Below are 17,646 nucleotides of genomic sequence, written 5' to 3'. Positions count from 1 at the left end.
TGATGGATACAGTCAGCGGATTTAACATATCCTGCAGGAAGTCGGACTACATAATTGGTTGGGTGTCGAACGAAAACCAATTACATGATTTGCTTGAAACGGGTGCAGCTTTGTTTCGTAGTAAATTATAGGCCTAGGCATTTACTTATTTATTTTATTATTTGATTACTTATTTACTTACTCATTGATTTGATTTAATAATTTGTTAGTTTATGTAATTGATTGATTAATCAATCAATCAATCAATTAATTATTGATTTACTTATTTGTTACTTGCAAGTCAATCTGATTAAAACACAGATCCTTATAACCACTCTGTTCAATAGAACCTCTTATCCAACGTAGTGATAATAAGGATCTGTATTTTAATCAGATTGCTTGCAAGTCTTTGAAAAAATGCCTTAACAACAAGTGCATTTGCATGACATTGCTAGGTGAAAATTTATGTGAAAGAACAAAATTAACAATTCAAGTGAATACTAGTACTTTGAATGTAGATAATATATAAATACAGTACATGGTAAGTATAAGTTTTTATTTCATTTTATATTGTGTAAAAGGAGCTTGTACATTGTGTTAAAGGCTCAGTCGTTTAGTTGTATTTTTTTTCATACAGAAGACTCCTGTTCGCAATTGACAGTAAACATGTGTATTTTCCCTGTTTGTTTGTTTGTTTGATTTATTAACGTCCTATTAACAGCTATGGTCATGTAAGGACGGCCTCCCATGTATGCGGTGTGTTGCGTGTATGTTGTGCGAGGTGCGTGTTTTGGCAGACTGCGGTAAATTCATGTTATGTCTTCTTGTATAGTGGAACTATTGCCCTTTTTATAATGCTATATCACTGAAAGCATGCCGCCGAAGACACCAAGCAACACACACTCCACCCGGTCACATTATACTGACAACGGGCGAACCAGTCGTCCCACTCCCCGTTTGCTGAGTGCTAAGCAGGAGCAGAAACTACCACTTTTATAGGCTTTGGTGTGTCTCGGCCAGGGGACAGAACCCAGAGCCTTCCTCACAGGGGCGAATGCTCATCGCAAGGCCAAAAGTGAGGCGGTGCCAAAGAAGGCATTAGGAAAGATAAAGTCAGTTAGAAAGAAAAGAAACGATAAGATCCTGAATTAAATCCCGGTCTGGCTGCAAGTAAATTTTCTCCTCTCCCGTTACAAAATTGCCATCCAGCAAAAATACCCACTGTGGTGGTATGATTTAAGGATCTTGTATGTCTTCCAGGGCAAAGACTTTGAAAAAGGAGGGAGGAATGTAGCGTGATTGGACTGGGTTGATCATTAGTGAACAGGTAGCTCAGCGGTAGAGCATTTTATTGGCTTGTGTTTGGAGGTCCCAGGTTTGATTACCTGTCTGATTGCTACATTTTCTCCAGACTCCTGTTGCAAATTTTAATAAATGTTATATGTTATACATTAGAATCTATATTGTAAATGTATATATTAAAAATAAAACGGGTATACAATTAACTTGTTATCCTACTTTTTAGGCATGATAATAAAACTAGGAAGGCTGAGGTCTCTAAAACTCCGTGGCTATTATGGCACCACCCTAATCTGCCGGTAAGACAGGTGCTTTGACATCAGGTGGGTAAGGTCGATTTGCTGTACGGTGGCCAACAAGAGAGAGAACTGATGAACGAGTTCACAAAGTGGTTTGTATGGTGCAGTTTAGGTGGACCCGGGACACCTTTCCCAGCCGTGATGGATCAGGTAGGAAACTTGAAGTCAGTCACCTGTGTCATGAGAAAACTTGCATCAATCCTGCACACCTGCACATTGAGACACATGAAACGAATCAAGCCAGGAATCACTGTGTAGCACAGTTTGTTTGTTTGTTTGATTAATTAACGTCCTATTAACAGCTATGGTCATGTAAGGACGGCCTCCCCTGTATGCGGTGTGTTGCGTGTATGTAGTGCGAGGTGCGTGTTTTGGGAGACTGCGGTAAATTCGTGTTATGTCTTCTTGTATAGTGGAACTATTGCCCTTTTTATAGTGCTATATCACTGAAGCATGCCGCCGAAGACACCAAGCAACACACCCCACCCGGTCACATTATACTGACAACGGGCGAACCAGTCGTCCCGCTCCCTGTTTGCTGAGCGCTAAGCAGGAGCAGAAACTGCCACTTTTATAGACTTTGGTGTGTCTCGGCCAGGGGACAGAACCCAGAGCCTTCCTCACAGGGGCGAACGCTCAACGCAAGGCCAAAAGTGAGGCGGTGCCAAGGAAGGCATTAGGAAAGATAAAGTCAATTAGGAAGAAAAGAAAAAATAAGATCCTAAATTTAGTCGCCTTGTACGATCATGCAATAGGGGCAGCAGGTACAATTCTAACGCCCTACCTGCAGGGCACTGTGTAGCACAAGGACAATGTCCAAATGACCATGCTCCTGCATGTCTAATGTAGATATCAGGTAAGTTCACTTAGGTTTTATGTTTTTGATTTGCTTTTATAGATTTTAATAACTGGTTACTAACATAAATATCCTCGTCGACCTTGCAGTCATGGAGTTTATATATAATTTTCTCCGCTTTTCGGCTCGCTTTTTCTTACAGGTAAGGGACTGCGCTTTTTCTTTCCAGTATTGGTAATGTTTTTGGTCATTTTCCAGGTTCCTGGTAACAGAACTGCCTTTAGAGATTGTTGACCCTACAGCCTCACATAGTTTGCTGATGGAATGTCCGGGTCCATGGTTGATGCAGTGTACGGCGCTATGAGCTCGACCATCGAAGTTCCGTGTGAAGTTCATACTCTTGGGTAAGGATCTTTTAATTCTTCGATTGGCTGACTCCACCTTTTGTGTATTTAGGTTGTGCGTCGTCTTGGCGATGATGTTGTCCCCAAGGCGCAGATCTAGACACTCATCAATAATGTGGTCGTTTTTTTTATTCCTTTTGCAATTTTGAAGTCGCTGTCCAGGTATGTACTTTTTTACAGCCAGTCACCATTACAGACTAGAGACTTTCTTTTACACGAAGTGTGTATCCCTCGGTAACACAGCTAAATGGCCTCACGCCAGTATGTAATTTATACATTGCAGACATCTCTGCCTGGCATCTGTTGGCGAGGTCTGCTGAAAATCTGTCTTTCTGTTTTTCTCTCTCGTGTCTTGTAGTGCCAGGCATCATGGGTGCTAGTGACGTTAGTTTTCTTAATGATTTTCTCTGGTTTCTAGCGACGTGTGTGGTATCCAGAAAGTGACGTGGCTGAGTCGATGAGCGCCCACTCTGAAACAGTTCCTCTGCAGCCTTGTATGCCTTGGTGTCGGGGTCGGTCACCAGCTTATCAACCTCAAGTCAATCCTGCAAGATGTCGGCCAGGATCTCCCGGCTCCATCCTCGCTCATTTCCAATGGAGGAGCCTATAGGTAGGTTACCCTTACATGTGGACTGATGTACATTTTCACAGGTGGTGATTTGAATGTTGCACAGTTTGCTTTTTTGTTGCCATAACAACAATGTCTTTATCCTTTGTGACTGTTTCGGCCGCAAGCTGTACACACTGAGTTCCGGCCTGGAATGGCGTGTGACCTCCTCCAGAATATAGGGAGTTATTGTATGTCCCATCCACGTTCAAGGTCAATCAGGTGTTCAGGTCTTCCTCGTAACTTGTTAATTTCTCTGAGGGTTTTCCTTCGGCTTCGTAGATCTCTCTGGTTCGTACTGGCAATGGTGTCGCACACTTTGTTGGCTTGATTTTTGCATACCCCAGTGGGACGGGGCCTTCACGTTAGCGCTTGACAGGATTCGACCTAGAGACGTACTGCTGATTGGAGCTTGACCTAGGCCAACATGGACGCCCCTGTTCATTTTGCCAGCCTTACGACCCTTGGTTCCAACCGCCGTCTCTCAACTTCTTTGTACAAAGAGTGTATGCTGGACCTGTATTGACATCGGTTACATAGGAGACGCACGCGGCAGCCAAGTCCCCACGACTCCTCGGTCTTGTAGTCCCACTCCAGGGCCCTGGCATTGGTCACTCTTCATACGGTGTCCCTTGTTGGCGTCGTTGAACAATGCCATAGTTTTATTGATGCAAACAATTCTGTTTGTTGAAATTTTATCCTTCCTGCAATATAGGAGATGAAAAAACCCATTATAATAAAAATTAATGATCAAATATCGAAAAGAAACAAAAAAAAAACTGTGTATAAGGACCAGTGATGCTACTAACGCCCTACCTGCAGGGTATATTTAAGTGAAAGATCTATTAGCACAGAGCCTGTCTATAGAGACCAGTGGGTCTCTGTAATTAGAGACCCCAGGTCCCTATTAGTATAGAACCTGTCTATAGAGACCAGTGGGTTATTTAGCTCATAATTAATCATAACTTCGAATTGGCATTACAATGCCTGTTCGCAAGAATGTACAATGGCCCTGTGGGGTCTGTAAAAAGGAAACACACGATACATTAAGTGTTCTTTGTGAGTTTTGTGACAAGTGGCTCCATGCTAAGTGCGAAAACTTGAACATTGATCAACACAAGGCTTTCACCGCATCATCTGAAGCCTATATATGTTGTTCCTGTCGGAGCGATGGTGATGGATTCGACTATTTATTTGGACTTACTCGATTGACAAAGGTATGCTAATGTTAACTATAAATTCCGTTTCTATTTTAAAGCAACAATGGGGTCTTCTTAAAGATCGATAATGAAGTGTAAATGTTAATTATGAACGAAGCTAACTTGGAACGTGAAGTACGAATTAAGTATAAAAACTCAAGCAGTCTTTCATATAAATGTACAACCAGTTATGATTAGTTTTAATATTATGTTCGTATCTATTTTCTGCAGTTTAACATGAAAGATATTAAATATCAATTGTAAGACAATATATATATGCATATATCATTTATACTAGCTGCCTGTGAGGTAAAACTTGTCCATTTGCACTTTTACACCCCCGTTCACTTAATCACTTTGTCTGTCCATGTTAACGCATGGGTCTGGGAGGCGGATCCACGAGGAGGGTAGTAGTCAAACTGATGTTACACTTTTATTCGATCTTGACATTTTGGTCCTAAATTTTGTATAACAATTTTGACACTACTTCGGTATGGGATGGCATGACGGGGCTCCGGTCCGGCAGTCAGGTGTCGATGGCAATCTTCATTGCATGGATCCAAATCTCAGCGGGTGGTTTACAAGATCGGGGTACTAACAGTAGCAGTTAGGGCGATAGGAATTACTAACATTTTATGGACAAGTTTTATAAATTTCAGACAATTATCCGAGAGTCACAGATAGCTGTATTTTCACATGTGGATTGCAATTCTCTAAAATACGATTAGCCTATTTAGGCTGTTGTAATTGTTATCATAGATTATTTATTTTAGTAACAAAATGGATTGCAATCATCCACAACTCAATATATACTCCTAATTTGGCATTTATTATTTTGTTTGAATTTTTAATATTCGAAATCAATATTGGTTTGTAAGTACCCATGCCCGTCAAAATAAAGTCTATAAAGGGTGAGCTCATACCATGTTTGATTTCGTGTAAAAAAAATTGCAGAATACACTTTTCACTTTTTTTTGGGGATAATTGATATCATACCCAAATAAAGTTTTGTTTCTCAGTTTAAGTAGAAATGCGATTAATAAAGTTATATGTAATTTAGTTATATATCGATCATAATTTTGTAATTCAATTTTGTCATATCCATAATTATTCCATATCTATAAGTAAATACCGACAGTAATTATTAATTATCAATATTAATCATAATATAAAAATAGTAGTAAGTAATAGGGTAATAAATATAAATCTTATATATAAATAGTTAACTATATATCTCGATTAATTTTATAATATTTTGTCGTATCCATATTGCCATAATCCATAATTAATTCCATATCATAAGTAAATACCGATTTGACGAATTTGAATATTCATATTGAGTAGTAAGTAATAGTAATAATATAAATCTAGCATAAATAGTTACTACTATATATTTCGATATATGAAACAATTTCATTGATTTAACGATTTTATTATGAATAGTAATAGGGTAATAAACATAAATCTTATGTATAAAACAGTTACTACTATATATTTCGATATATGATTAATTAATTCACGAACGATTTTTATCTGAAAATAAATCTATAATTATCAACTCATTTTCGACTGTATTCCATATATAATATATATCGTTCTTTTTCATGCGGCAGAGATCGGCATCGACACCCTCAGAAATGTCGTGACTAGAGAGTTAATTTTTTGTTCCTCCAATTGACTATCCATGACTCCAAGCGATTTCGTTGAACACTACTCTGTAGATGCTATTTCTGAAAAACTTTTATCAAAATACACATTTGATTACTCCTCGTCAATACCCATGCGTGTGTCGGCAGATGGAAATTGTTTGTTTAACACTGTCTCCTTACTATTAGCCGGCGATGAATCCTTATCTACTGAGTTACGCTATAGAACTTGCTTCAAATTCCCATTAAATCTATATATCCAGCAGTAAACGGCACCAAGGACTTGGCTTTGTTTGTTTGATTAATTAACGTCCAATTAACAGCTATGGTCATGTAAGGACGGTCTCCCATGTAGGCGGTGTGTTGCGTGTATGTTGTGCGAGGTGCGTGTTTTGGGAGACTGCTCATGTTGTGTCTTCTTGTATAGTGGAACTGTTGCCCTTTTTATAGTGCAATATCACTGAAGCATGCCGCCGAAGACACCAAGCAACATACCCCACCCGGTCACATTATACTGACAACGGGCGAACCAGTCGTCCCACTCCCTGTATGCTGAGCGTTAAGCAGGAGCAGAAACTACCACTTTTATAGACTTTGGTGTGTCTGTTTGTTAAATTCAATACACAACTTACACCTGCTACAGTTTTACCAGACGTTCATCCCAATAAGATCATGTGGACTAACATATTTGCTCAACAGCCTGGTAATTTTTGGACACCCAATCATTTCGTGCCTTTGGCAGAAACCAACTCAGCAGTTTCATCAACAAAAAGATCACCCTCAACGAAAGTAGTCCCCCTGAACGAAAATGACAAAAGAAGCAACACCAAACGTCTACCCCCGTTTCATCAACACACTATGCTAGTACCCCCTCCGAACCAAAGAAAACTGAGAAAACTTCGAAAAGAACTTTGAAATTATCAAAAGGATAAAAAAAAAACACACCCTATTGAAGAGTTAACATTCAAAACTCGCAATCGATTCGAATGTTTGAGTGACTCTGATGATTGTCAAGGCATAGAAAATGTAAACGTGACATTCTCCGACAATGAATCTGTCCACCATATTACATCTGACAATGAAGCCTCTTATAGTTCAGTGAATACATCTAACTCATAACATTTACCTCACAATGAATCAGTAGGGACGATTGATGTTTCAGAATCCAAACCTCAGTCTTATCAAGAAACACAATCACGGAGTTCTGTTTTGCATGAAGCAAAAACTGCTGGAAACTTTTTATCAAATATAGATACATTCTCTGTTTTACTCAATACTCAAACACCTGCTGAACACATTCCATTAGAGCCAAAAGACAATGTATATTTGGTTGTAGAACGTAACTGTGATAAGAAATGTGGCGGATTCCCTGACGATTGTGGTGCATGGGGCTCTGAAAAAGGAACAACTGCAAATTCTCATTATGCTTTATCAGAAGATAACGAATTAACAACAATATACAAACGCGATGGCGTTTTCTGTTAAAAGAAATCAGTAAATGGCTCTATCTCTTTTACCCCATGTGCTCCACAACCTCAGGGATCCATCACGTTTCACAGATATTATGCCGTCCTCAAAGAGGATCAAAATTATAAACGACGAGTGACGACAGTGACAGAAGCTCCTGAAGACCTTAAACATTTGACCCGCAGTGCTTTAGTAGAATATTCGGGGGTAAGAGAATCTTGGGAAAAGAACCGACCGCACGGGAACGCTAAACGGACGAACGCTAAACCTTATAAAAGGACACATCCTAACATTCTTCAGAAATGTGCTACACAAACAAAGACGACTGGTGCTGAGACATGCTTTAGGCTATCAAAAGATGACATTATAGATGGACCCAGATCTGCTAGACAAGTACGCGACAAAGTTTATAGGGAAAAGAAAAAAGACAAAAGTTGAGACACATGTACAGGCACCCGGCAAAAACAACATAGCTGACGAAGTTCTAACGATACTAAACAAATTATGGACGGACCCCTGTATTTAAAAGATAGACTTTGGACAAGAGCAACACATGTTGCCTAACATTATCATATACACTGACGAACAGATGAAGGACTTTATTTCTAACTGCACTGGGGAAGAGGGTAGTGTAGTGGGTATAGACCGGACTTTTAATCTAGGGAAATGCTTCGTTACTCCAATGACCTACAAGAATCAGGGAGTTCTAAACGACACGACAGACGACCATCCGATTATGTTAGGGCCATTATTCATACACTGGGACGGAGAAGAGAAGACATACAGGACTTTTTTTAATCATGTTAGAGGTAGGGAAACAAAAACTAACTATAGAGACGAACGAAGAAAAAGCCATGACAACTGCACTGCACGACATATACCATGATGCAACTTTCTTGTTATGTACTAAACATAGCCAGGACAATCTACACAGATATTTGGAAAAAGTAGGCACACCGCTGCAAATTCGAAAACAAATTAGGGACATCATCTTTGGCACTAACGGCATAGTCTTTGCCAAAAATGACGCCAAATATCGGTCAAGAACAAGAGGCCCAGAGGGCCTGTATCGCTCACCTGGTTTGTAATGCCAAGTAATGTTCTGACTACAGGTTTATTGTTTCTTTTCTGAAGGAATTTTAATATTAACCTCTAAATCTCCTATTGGGCCTCACCCCTCCTGCCCCCAGGGGGTCAAAGCCAAATTTTACACAAGTTCTGCTCCCCTTCCCCCAAGTATGTTTGTGGCCAAATTTGGTTACAATCCATGTAGAACTCTATGACTAGTAGGGATTTAAAAGATTAACCTCTATTTTCCCTATTGGGCCAGGTGAGCTTAAAACAGATTTAGAAAACTTTTTGGACGAAAACACAAAATTCAGATCTTACTGGGAGAATTATTTAGAGCCCAAATTGAAGAAATTTGTCATAGAACCATTACAAAAGAAACATATCTCCCATCTTTGTACAAACAACAACGCGGAATCAATAAATAATAGACTCAAGCAAGTTGTCGAGTGGAAACTACAAAAACTCCCCGACCTGGTAGAAAAAATGTCTCTTGTATCCGAAATGCAAATGTTAGATTTACGTAGAGCTCTGCATGGAACAGGGAATTTTCGGTTAATTAACCAAACACAAACTTTCTATATAGCGCCCTACATCTGGCAAGAAAAAACTCAAGAGAAAAAGGCATATATCAATCGATTTTTAAAAAGCAAAAAAGGGAAAATCAGCAACTTAGTTTTGGCATCTCGTGCTGACTTCCACTGTCCGAGGCCAAAACAAACATGCGGAAAAAAAACCCTGGACAAAGAAAACGTGCAAAATCAGCCAAAACAATAACTTTCAATTTAATTCAAATGTGACCTAAAATTCCCTGTTACATGCATAGCCTTAGACTGTAAACAACTGTTGTAGTACTATTAGCAATATTTTATTTGTATTTTTTAAAATTATTTATAAAGTTTGTGTTTATTACATATTTTATTAAATATTGTGTATATTTTCAGTTTCAGTTTCCGCGTGTCGGAGCCATATTTTATGGTAATCTAGACTGATATATACATAATGTTGTAATCATTTTATTTTTCATTAGTAGTTTTTAACTTAATTCCTTTTTTATATATTTGTGTATCTTTTCAATCTTGACTGGGGACGAACTAGTTTGAAAAAGCTGTCCGAATTATTTTCGTGTACGTAGTCATCTCGCCTTAAAAGCACAACAATGCTCAATGTCTATGCTTACTTGGACAAAATGGCGTTAACAATTGACGTAGAAATGTGTAGAACATGTGTTTGATCTAGAGTACACGTGGTAAAAGGTCATCCGAACGTGACCCCATATCGGATATTGTCAGATCCTATATTGAACGGAGTGGTTATTAGGATCTGTATTTCAATCAGATTGATTAGCAGCTATGGTCATGTAAGGACGACCTCACATGTATGCGGTGTGTTGCGTGAATGTTGTGCGAGGTGCGTGTTTCGGGAGACTGCGGTGTATTCATGTTGTGTCTTCTTGTATAGTGGAACTGTTGCCCTTTTTATAGTGCTATGAAGCATGCGGCCGAAGACACCAAGCAACATACCCCACCCGGTCACCACATACTGACAACGGGCGAACCAGTCGTCCCACTCTCTGTATGCTGAGCGCTAAGCAGAAGCAGAAACTACCACTTTTATAGACTTTGATGTGTCTCGACCAGTGGACAGAACCCATAGCCTTCCTCACAGGGGCGAACGCTCAACTCATGGCCAAAAGTGAGACGGTGCCAAGAGAGACATTAGGAAAGATAAAGTCAGTTAGGCACATAGCCAGCCCGTCACCTCAGTGCATCTTTACAGTCTTACATTGGTGGCCCATCACTCAGCGCATCTCTATATAGTCAGACATTAGAGGCCCGTCACTTCACCGCATCTCTATATTATCTAACATATATCTTTGTACAAACAACAACGCGGAATCAATAAATAATAGACTCAAGCAAGTTGTCGAGTGGAAACTACAAAAACTCCCCGACCTGGTAGAAAAAATGTCTCTTGTATCCGAAATGCAAATGTTAGATTTACGTAGAGCTCTGCATGGAACAGGGAATTTTCGGTTAATTAACCAAACACAAACTTTCTATATAGCGCCCTACATCTGGCAAGAAAAAACTCAAGAGAAAAAGGCATATATCAATCGATTTTTAAAAAGCAAAAAAGGGAAAATCAGCAACTTAGTTTTGGCATCTCGTGCTGACTTCCACTGTCCGAGGCCAAAACAAACATGCGGAAAAAAAACCCTGGACAAAGAAAACGTGCAAAATCAGCCAAAACAATAACTTTCAATTTAATTCAAATGTGACCTAAAATTCCCTGTTACATGCATAGCCTTAGACTGTAAACAACTGTTGTAGTACTATTAGCAATATTTTATTTGTATTTTTTAAAATTATTTATAAAGTTTGTGTTTATTACATATTTTATTAAATATTGTGTATATTTTCAGTTTCAGTTTCCGCGTGTCGGAGCCATATTTTATGGTAATCTAGACTGATATATACATAATGTTGTAATCATTTTATTTTTCATTAGTAGTTTTTAACTTAATTCCTTTTTTATATATTTGTGTATCTTTTCAATCTTGACTGGGGACGAACTAGTTTGAAAAAGCTGTCCGAATTATTTTCGTGTACGTAGTCATCTCGCCTTAAAAGCACAACAATGCTCAATGTCTATGCTTACTTGGACAAAATGGCGTTAACAATTGACGTAGAAATGTGTAGAACATGTGTTTGATCTAGAGTACACGTGGTAAAAGGTCATCCGAACGTGACCCCATATCGGATATTGTCAGATCCTATATTGAACGGAGTGGTTATTAGGATCTGTATTTCAATCAGATTGATTAGCAGCTATGGTCATGTAAGGACGACCTCACATGTATGCGGTGTGTTGCGTGAATGTTGTGCGAGGTGCGTGTTTCGGGAGACTGCGGTGTATTCATGTTGTGTCTTCTTGTATAGTGGAACTGTTGCCCTTTTTATAGTGCTATGAAGCATGCGGCCGAAGACACCAAGCAACATACCCCACCCGGTCACCACATACTGACAACGGGCGAACCAGTCGTCCCACTCTCTGTATGCTGAGCGCTAAGCAGAAGCAGAAACTACCACTTTTATAGACTTTGATGTGTCTCGACCAGTGGACAGAACCCATAGCCTTCCTCACAGGGGCGAACGCTCAACTCATGGCCAAAAGTGAGACGGTGCCAAGAGAGACATTAGGAAAGATAAAGTCAGTTAGGCACATAGCCAGCCCGTCACCTCAGTGCATCTTTACAGTCTTACATTGGTGGCCCATCACTCAGCGCATCTCTATATAGTCAGACATTAGAGGCCCGTCACTTCACCGCATCTCTATATTATCTAACATATATGGCCCGTCAACTCAGCGCATCTCTATATTGTCTTACATAGATGGCCCGTCAACTCAGCGCATCTCTATATAGTCTTATATAGATATCCCGTAACTTCATCGCATTTCTATTTAGTCAGACATTGGAGGCCCGTCACCTAAGCGCATCTCTAGTCAGACGTTGGAGGCCCGTCACTTCAGCGCATCTGTATATAGTCCAACATACGATATGTTAAATGGTGTTAAATCATTTCTTTAACCTAAATGTTCATGCATATATGTGTGTACTGATTAAAATCACAAATCATCAAGTTTTATTGCTTCATGTGTAGTATGTTTTAGGTCACCTGGCCCTAAATATAGTGGGCCATTTTGAAAATTGCAAAAAAGAATCATGGGGAAAAGCCATCAAAATTTGCACAAAAAAAGAATCTATAATAGTGTTCTTACTTCAAAAGGCGATGACAATTACAACAGCATCAGAGTGATGTAGTATTTATTTTTTCGTCTGGGGTTTGTTTTGTTAGTTTGATTAATTAACGTCCCTTTAACAGCCACGGTCATGCAAGGACGGCCTCCCACGTATGCGGTGATCTGCGTTGATCTGCGTGTTTGTTGTGCGAGGTGCGTGTTCTGGGTGATTGCGGTATGTTCATGTTGTGTCTTCTTGTATAGTGGAACTGTTGCCCTTTTTATAGTGCTATATCACTGAAGCATGCCGCCGATGACACCAAGCAACATACCCCAACCGGTCAAATTATACTGACAACGGGCGAACCAGTCGTCCCACTCCGTGTATGCTGAGCGCTAAGCAGGAGCAGAAACTACCACTTTTATAGACTTTGGTGTGTCTCGGCCAGGGGACAGAACCCAGAGTCTTCTTCACAAGGGCGAACGCTCAACTCAAGGCCAAAAGTCAGGCGGTGCCAAGGGAGGCATTAGGAAAAATGAAGTCAGTTAGGAAGAAGAGAAAAGATAAGATCCTAAATTTAGTCGCCTTTTACGATCATGCAATAGGGGCAGCAGGTACAATTCTACCTGCAGGGCCAACGTGTATATAACTGACAATTTCTAATATTATTTATCAAGTGTTTCTATCTATTTCGAAATATACAACGACATTACTAGCATCGCTGAAAATACATTTAACCCTTTAAGCGCTATATACTCTTACTATACAAGGGGCCTCACTGTTGAATTAATTTGAAGAAATACAGAAATTATGAATACCTTAATTTAATGTTTAATGACATTTTTTCCTTGCCATTTTCAATAAGACATATATACAAATTTTGTTCAGTAGATGTTTAGGTTTACATAGATGGTAAAATTGTCTCTAAAAAATTTTCAGGTAAGGATTTACAGGTAAAAATTACAGGAAAATAAATATATTTCCTTCAAAATTCCATAAAGTAGGAATATTTACCTTAAATATTACTATCATTCTTTATTCCTGTTCTATACCAAGGAATACAATTCATTAGTTTTGGTGATTAATTGATTCAAATTTCAGGTGTGAACAGGTAAATCATAGCTCTAATTGACAGGTAAACATTGTCATTGAATTATGACATAAAACTAATTATGTTGTAAATTCTGACTTTTTGATTATTATTTCACAGTTTTCTTGTGAGTTTACCTGTTCTGAAGGACTGATACAGGAGGTAGAGAGTCCTCGTCAGCAGCAGGTAATAATACCTGGCGATAATTTACATAGGTATGGAAAGCTTTGAAGCAATCTGGAACGCACAATGCCACCTGGCAGGTGTTACACTGGAAAGAAGTTTGTTTTCTTTTAGTTCTTTCTCTGTCCTTTTTCTTTACATTGCATGCCTTACATTCCCGTAGAGGGCGTGCACGTTTAGCACCTGGAGTTGCAGGTACGTACTCAGGTAGGTGTTGTCCAACAAGACGAGCTGGTAGCTCCCCAAGAACTTTCCTTCCTCTCTTGGCTGGCCTGGCAGCTACTCCACCTGCTTCCACAAGGGAACGTACAGTAGACAGTCGGAAGTCAAAGTGTGATTTCTTTTTTACATCAGGTGAAAATTTTTTATACAATTGATAGGCATTTACAATGCAAACGTTTACCAGGTGAAAAAACAACTTTCTCCACCATTTTTTTGTTTTACGAAGAATTGAGTTATAATTGTTGAGCTGGTCACTGAGATCTACACCTCCCATATGTTTTATGTAGTCTACCACACATGATGGTTTTGTAATAGGTGTGTTGGTTTTAGGATCAGTTTTATTCAAGACTGCTACCTGTGGCTCGTGAAAATTTGAGATCATGTGTACGTCTCGTTTATCATGAAATTTTACGACCAAAAGATTGTCTTTTTGACGAAAGATACACTGTCCTTGTAAGAGTTTTCTGTTTTTACGTTTTATAGCAACGGGTACGCCTTTCCTATTTGTGCGAAGTGTCCCACATGCGTATGTGTTCATGTGTTCTAGTTCATCAAATAATTCTGGCGAATTATAGTAGTTGTCCAGGTAAACCCTGTGACCTTTGTCTAAACAACCACACCTGGCCAATAAACCTATCACCGTTTTAGTGGTTTCAGATAATTCTTCATCAAGCCCAAGTTCCTCACAATAAACACTTGTTGCTCTGTTGTTTTTACCTACATACACATCATATCCGACACAATAACCACTGTCAGCCTCACATACCTGGTAAAGTTTTATCCCAAATTTACAGGGTTTAGCAGGGTTGTAAACTTTAAACCTAAGTCTCCCTTTCCAGGGACATGTTGCCTCATCAAAAGATAATTTTCTGCAGGAGAATACACATCTATCAATGCATTTAACGTTTGTTGAATCATGGGTCTTATTTTATGCAAAGGATCGTAGCCAGATTGCCCAGGTGGTATGAAGGTATCGTTATCACACAGGTGTAAGTTTGAGAGAATATTTTGGAAGCGATCTTTAGACATCTTGTCTACGAAAAATGGAGTAAAAATAACGTCCTCAGTTGCCTAGTACATCTGTAAGTATCTATATGGGATTTATGGACCAATCCCATCGCTATTACCAGACCAAAAATACTTTGATCTCCTCAAGTGACACTGGTTTCCACTTTGAGATACGCGAGTGATTTCCTTGACGACCTTGATATTTTTGCGGTCAGCATATAAATGTGTTTGTTGGACAACAATATTTAAAAAATTGTCATTTAGAAATAATTGAAAAAAATCTATAGGCTCTTGTCCGAGTTGTCTTCGTCGTCATTCTCGGGCGAGAAATCAACCATATCAATGTGAGCAATTACACAGTACACACACGCTGTTATGCTAGTTTGGGACCTAAACAACCAATCAGAATCGTTTTTATTTATAAACACGTGGATGGGAAATACCTACGAGCCGTGTGAAAAATGTCAACTGAACGACATTTGCGGTGACAAGCGCTTAAAGGTTTAAAATTGAAGCGGTGTAAAACAACTGTGTCACAATGTAAAAAAACGTCAATATATTCTCACGCCGGTCAGAGGTCAGCGTGTGACTAAGCATCTTCATTGGGAAATGAAGTGATCGGAGTTTACTAGTTTCATTGAGGCGGAGTGAAGTGAAAATATAAATATAGGAAATTTGAAAAAAAGATCCCTTTAATACTTTCTGAGAAATAGCGTTAACAAGAATTGTTAACGGACGGCGGACCAATGACGAAAGTCGATTTGAATAGCCCACCATCTGATGACGGTATGCTAAAATCTTTGGCTGTTGGTTCCCCCGTCCTTTTATATAGTATATAGTTCACATGTATACACAACAGACTTTCTCACAACCTACATTACAAGTCCCTGTGATTACTATAACTACTGTCGGAAGAATGCGATACATCCGAGACAGCTCGTACAAGTGACTTGGTCAAAATACGAATATCTCAATGTCAAAACAAGAGGCCCATGGGCCTTAACGGTCATCTGACTATAAGAACAATACAACATAGTCGTTTAAAGATTTTAGCCTATTTGACCCCTGTGACCTTGATTGAAGGTCAAGATAATTCATTTGAACAAACTTGGTAGCCCTTCATCCCAGCATGCAACAGGCCCAATATCAGTACCGTGTGCCTTCTGGTTCTTGAAAAGAAGTTGTTTAAAGATATTTGCCTATTTGACCTCCGTGACCTTGAATGAAGATCAAGGTCCTTTATTTGAACAAACTTGGTAGCCCTTCATCCCACAGGCCTAATATCAAGCCTCTAGGCCTCTTAATTATTGACAAGAAGTTGTTTAAAGGATTTTAGCCTATTTGACCCCTGTGACCTTGAATGAAGATCAAGGTCCTTTATTTGAACAAACTTGGTAGCCCTTCATCCCAGCATGCCACAGGCCTAATATCAAGCCTCTAGGCCTCTTAGTTATTGACAAGACGTTGTTTAAAGGATTTAAGCCTATTTGACCCCTGTGACCTTGAATGAAGATCAAGGTCCTTTATTTGAACAAACTTGGTAGCCCTCCATCGCAGCAACCTACAGGCCAAATATGAGTACCCTGGGCCTTTCGGTTATTGAGAAGAAGTCGTTTGAATGAAAAGTTTACGGACGGCGCACGACGATGGACGGTGCATAATGACAATAGGTCATCCTGACCTTTCGGGTCCGATAACCTAAAAATATATCTGTTAGACATTAAGTGCTCGCTTACTAATTCCTAACTTTAATTTCCAGTATGAAATCATCCTCGGCAACAGGAGTTTGTAGCACTTTCGCTCATTATCCTTTGGACTGTTGCAAGGAGATGGTTTACGCCCTTGGTGTAATGTAATATGTATTTTCCTTTACTTCATCAGAACTTTAAATGTGAAATTACTTTGAACTTTGTTAAATATGTTCTTTGTTACATAGATATGTGTTTATTGTCATATTGATAGTGATAGACTTGTTCCGCTGTTCAAAATATCCATTCGCAAGTACACTGTCTAGTGGTATATAAGATAAGGAGCTGAGACACTCGGACTGATAATAATTTTACGTTTTTGTTTTTATTCTGTTTCTCTTACGCAAGGCTGTGTGATTTTATGTATATTTATTAGAACTGCAGTGAATACGGTCTGGGGTCACAGGGTGCAACGTACACCTAGGACCTAGGGTGATGTGAAACTAATTAAATATGTGGCCGGTTTTTGTTTGTTTGATTAATTGACGTCCTGTTAACAGCTATGGTCATGTAAGGACGGCCTCCCATGTATGTGGTTTGTTGCGTGTATGTTGTGCGAGGTGCGTGTTTAGGGAGACTGCGGTATATTTGTGTTGTGTCTTCTTGTATAGTGGAACTGTTGCCCTTTTTATAAGAGCGCAGCTCTCTACGCTGCCTTCCGCGTAGAGCGAAGCTCTACTAACCATAACACGTGTGTGAGCATATAGAATCCAATACATTCCAGTACCCTTGGACTTTGAAATCGTGTCCCGCGGGAAAAGTCTCGCGCCTCCATGCAGGCAGCCATATTTTAATTCTCGTTATCAGCACGACGAGATTTTAAATTTTCTCTGTAGGCAAAACGTTTCACCAATATACACTTTGAAATTACTGTAAGTAGTTTTAG

This window comes from Argopecten irradians, chromosome 13 (genome assembly GCF_041381155.1).
Source record: "Argopecten irradians isolate NY chromosome 13, Ai_NY, whole genome shotgun sequence".
NCBI classification, from domain to species: domain Eukaryota; kingdom Metazoa; phylum Mollusca; class Bivalvia; order Pectinida; family Pectinidae; genus Argopecten; species Argopecten irradians.
This window is presented reverse-complemented; position numbering follows the sequence as displayed.